The sequence below is a fragment of the Chlorocebus sabaeus genome, chromosome 21, assembly GCF_047675955.1.
Source record: "Chlorocebus sabaeus isolate Y175 chromosome 21, mChlSab1.0.hap1, whole genome shotgun sequence".
Lineage (NCBI taxonomy): Eukaryota > Metazoa > Chordata > Mammalia > Primates > Cercopithecidae > Chlorocebus > Chlorocebus sabaeus.
The window spans coordinates 4,083,063-4,087,096 of record NC_132924.1 but is presented as its reverse complement, the minus strand read 5'-3'; the positions used below and the strand labels follow the sequence as shown (position 1 = coordinate 4,087,096).

The window sequence follows — 4,034 nt, the reverse complement described above, 5'->3', positions numbered from 1 at the left end:
TTAAAGATGGGCCATCCCTATTATTCTACCTCTCAGCCCCTTGTTTGTTTCTTTTAGAGTTGAAATTATTTTAATTGTCAGGTGGTTTTGTTTTGGGGTGTGTGTGTGTGTGTGTGTGTGTGTGTGTGTGTATTTAATATGCCTCTCTTACTAGGGTGTAGACTTCATGAGTGAATGAACCATTTCTATCTTGTTCATCATTGTGCTAACAACATTCAGTACAGTGGATCAAAGTGAGTGCATCAATGTGAGTGCTTCATTTTGGATAAATAATGAAGGAGTTATTGAATGATTAAAGAAATGTAATAGCAGGCAGTACTTAATGGGGAATGATGATGATGAACTCAATGTGGAGATTTTATTTTATTTTATTTTATTTTATTTTTTTTCAGGTTGGAAAACAGTGTAATGATCACTCACCAGAATCCACAGGAGAATCTTAAATGTTTACAAGCACCAATTATTCCGTTATTCCCGCCATCGCCGCATCCTTCATGGCAGAGTATCACAAGTAAGTTTCTGGTTGTTTCATCTACTTAAAATCAGATGTAAGAAACAACCTGAGTCTTAGCAACTTCAGACTTCAATGTGAAACCATTAAAGCCCTCGACACTTTAGGAGGCTGAGGCAGGAGGATTACTTGAAGCCAGGAGTTCACAACCAGCCTGGGCAACAAAGCAAGACCCCATCTCCATTAAAAAAATAAAAATAAGTTAGCTGGGCACAGTAGTGCGTGCCTGCAGTCTTAGCTACTCAGGACACTGAGGCGGGAGGGTCACTTAAGTCCAGGAATTCAAGGCTGTAGTCATGCCGCTGAACTCCAGCCTAGGTGACAGAGCAAGACCCTATCTCAAACAAAACAAAACAAAACTCTCTTGGAAAGGTTTTCTCTCTGAAAGCAGTTCCCCTGTCCAGAAGATGCCTACGGCCCATACATCTTCTTCCAACTGGCCAAGACAGTTAAATACTTCAAAATGCCCCAAGAGGTCCCAAAATTTAGTCAAGGCAAGTATCAACCAGGCTACATACTTTCTAGGTGTGACAAATATCAGAGTTTTGAGAAAGATGTTAAAACCATCATGGAATCCTTGGAGGGGTGAGATCCTAAAGCACCAGTGCAGACAGTCTTCTAGGAAGTCTGGAACCAATACTTCTTCCATCAGTAATACAGGCCTTTCTAGACTTTGGTCTAGAAGAAGATGATTTTTTTATGCTTCGAGTTAGGGATCTGTCCCTTTGACTTTAACCTTCTAACGGCTTCCCTCATATGTTTAGGTTGTAGTGGTGGCATTTCTCCCCACTTCTCACATACATCCAGTGCTTCTTCTACCACCTCCCCGACGAAAACCTTGGAAATACCAGACATAGCAATAACAACATTCTGAGACACAGAGGTGCCAGTGATGGACTGGATCAGCCTTTTGATGGCTGCCTTAGGGAAAGCTGAGCGGCGATACATTTCATAACGGTTCAGCTGCTCCTCAGAAAAAGAAGAAACCAGGATTTGCATCTTCTGAATCTCATCTTCATCTACTTTCTGCTTCTTCTCTTTCTTTTCTTTGGTATCTATTTTCAGTTTTTTGGCTGCAGGAGTAAGTAATGATGAGTCTTCCCTTTCAACTGCTGTTAAATCTGAGATATCCTGACTCTTGAGCTCGCCTTCCTCCGCTGCAGCTTCTTTCAAGTCCGCATCTGCGTCTCCGTCAGTTTCCTCTGGGATTCCATCCGTGTCGGTAGCCCCCGGGTCCCCGGACGCAGCGGCCGTCTCATCCGACTCCCCTGTCTCTCCACCTTTGTCGGAGGGCGACTCGCGGGCATCGTCCATCACGGATAGGATTGGAGGGGAGAGGAGATCGCGGCAATATCTGAGGCAGAAGCTCGGAACCCCGAGCTGCACAGGACCAATGTGGAGATTTTAAGTGTGAGGAAGATGTGAGACATCCAGGTGAACATGTCTTCCAAGCAGTTGATAAACATAGTTCATCCATACTTTTTAAAGAAATATTTTTATTTATCCGATTTTTAAAAATATTTTAAACTTTTATTCTAGACTCGGGGTCACACGTGCAAGTTTGTTGCATGGGTGTATTTCATGTTTCTGAGTTTCTGGGTAAAACTGATCCCATCACCCAGGTACTGAGCATAGTACCCAATAGTTAGTTTTTCAACACTGGCCCTCCCTCCCTCCCTCCCTCTCTCTCTCTCTCTCCCTCCCTCCCTCTCTCTCTAGTAGTCCCCAGCGTCTATTGTTGCTATCTTTATGTCCATAAGTACCCAGTGTTTAGCTCCCACTTGTAAATGAGAACATGCCGTGTTTCGTTTTCTGATCCTGCATTAATTTGCTTAGGATAATGACCTCCAACTACATTCATGTTGCTGCAAAATACATTATTTTGTTCTTTTAAATGGCTGTGTAGTATTTCATGGTGTATATGTAGCACATTTAAAAAATTCAATCCACCCACTGATGGGAACCTAGATTGAATATTCCATGCATTTGTTATTGTGAAAAGCACTGCAATGAACATATGAATGCATGTGTTTGTTTTGGTAGAACAATTTATTTTCTTTTAGATATATAGGATCCAGTTAATAAGATCGCTGAGTTGAATGGTAGTTCTGTTTTAAGTTCTTTGAGAAATCTCCAAACTGTTTTCCACAGTGGCTGGACTAATTTACATTCCCCCTAAAATGTATAAGTATTACATTTTCTCTGTAGCCTCACCAGCATCTGTTATTTTGTGACTTATTAAAAATAGCCATTCTGACTGGTATGAGATGGTATGTCATTGTGGTTTTGATGTGAACTTCTCTGATGATTAGTGACTTTGAGCAGTTTTTTCATGTTTGCTGGTGTGTCTTTTGTTGCGACATATTGTTCATGTCTTTTGCCCACTTTTCAATGGAGTTGTTTTTTTGCTTGTTGAATTAAGTTCCTTATAGATTCTGAACATTAGATCTTTGTCAGATGTGTAGCTTGTGAATATTTTCTTTCTCCCATTCTGTAGGTTGTTTGTTTACATTGTTGATATTTTCTTTTTGCTGTAGAGGAGATCTTTAGTTTAATTAGGTCCCACTTACCAATTTTTGTTTTTGTTGCAAATGCTTTTGAGGACTTATTCATAAATTCTTTCCCAAGAACGATGTCCAGAATTGTGTTTCCTAGGTTTTCTAGGATTTGTATAGTTTGAGGTGTTACATTTAAGTCTTTAATCCATCTTAAGTTAATGTTTGTATATGGTGAAAGATAGGAGTCCAGTTTCATTCATCTGTTGTCCTACCACCATTAATTGAATACAGAGTCATTTTTCCTTTGCCTATTTTTGTTAAATTTGTCAAAGATCAGTTGGCTGTAGGTGTATGATTTATGACTTTATTTCGGGGTTCTCTGCTCTGTTCCATTGGTCTGTGTATTTGTTTTTGTACCAGTACCATGCTGTTTGGTTACTGTAGCCTTGTAGTATAGTTTGAAGTTGGGTAATGTTATCCCTCCAGCTTTATTTATTTATTTATTTGCTTAGAGTTGCTTTGGCTACTTGGGCTTTTTGTTTGGTTTCATAGGAATTTTAGGATAATTTTTTCTAATTTTGTGAAAAATGATGTTGATAGTTTGATGGGAATAGCATTGAATCTGTAGAATGTTTTGGACAGTATGGCCATTTTAAAGATAGAGATTCTTCCAACCTATGAGCATGGAATGTTTTTCCACTCATTTGTATAATCTATGATTTCTTTTAGCAGGTCATACTTACTTTTGATGAAGATATTTTAAAGTTAAATAATGCAGAAGGGCCGGTAAAAAAAGGCAATGTTTCTGATCCATTCCACCACAGTTCCTCTCCCCAGAGTTAAACATTTTTTAACTGTGTTTAGTTCCTTTAGTGATTAGTGGCATTGTCTGTATTTTGTAAATACTCTGCTATGTTAATTACTCTTCCCCAATGTATCAACTTCTGAATTATCTATTGCTTTGCTAGAAAATTCTTTAGCCCATTTACCAAAACTTTCCATCTTTTCCCCCACCTCCTCCCAAT

General features: G+C 39.3%; 1 pseudogene; it reads right to left on the bottom strand.

Annotated features, from left to right (window-relative positions):
- Window positions 1–355: 355 nt before the first annotated feature.
- LOC140709621 (transcription initiation factor TFIID subunit 11 pseudogene) lies at window positions 356–1,919 on the bottom strand (annotated as a pseudogene).
- Between the last annotated feature and the right edge of the window lie 2,115 nt (window positions 1,920–4,034).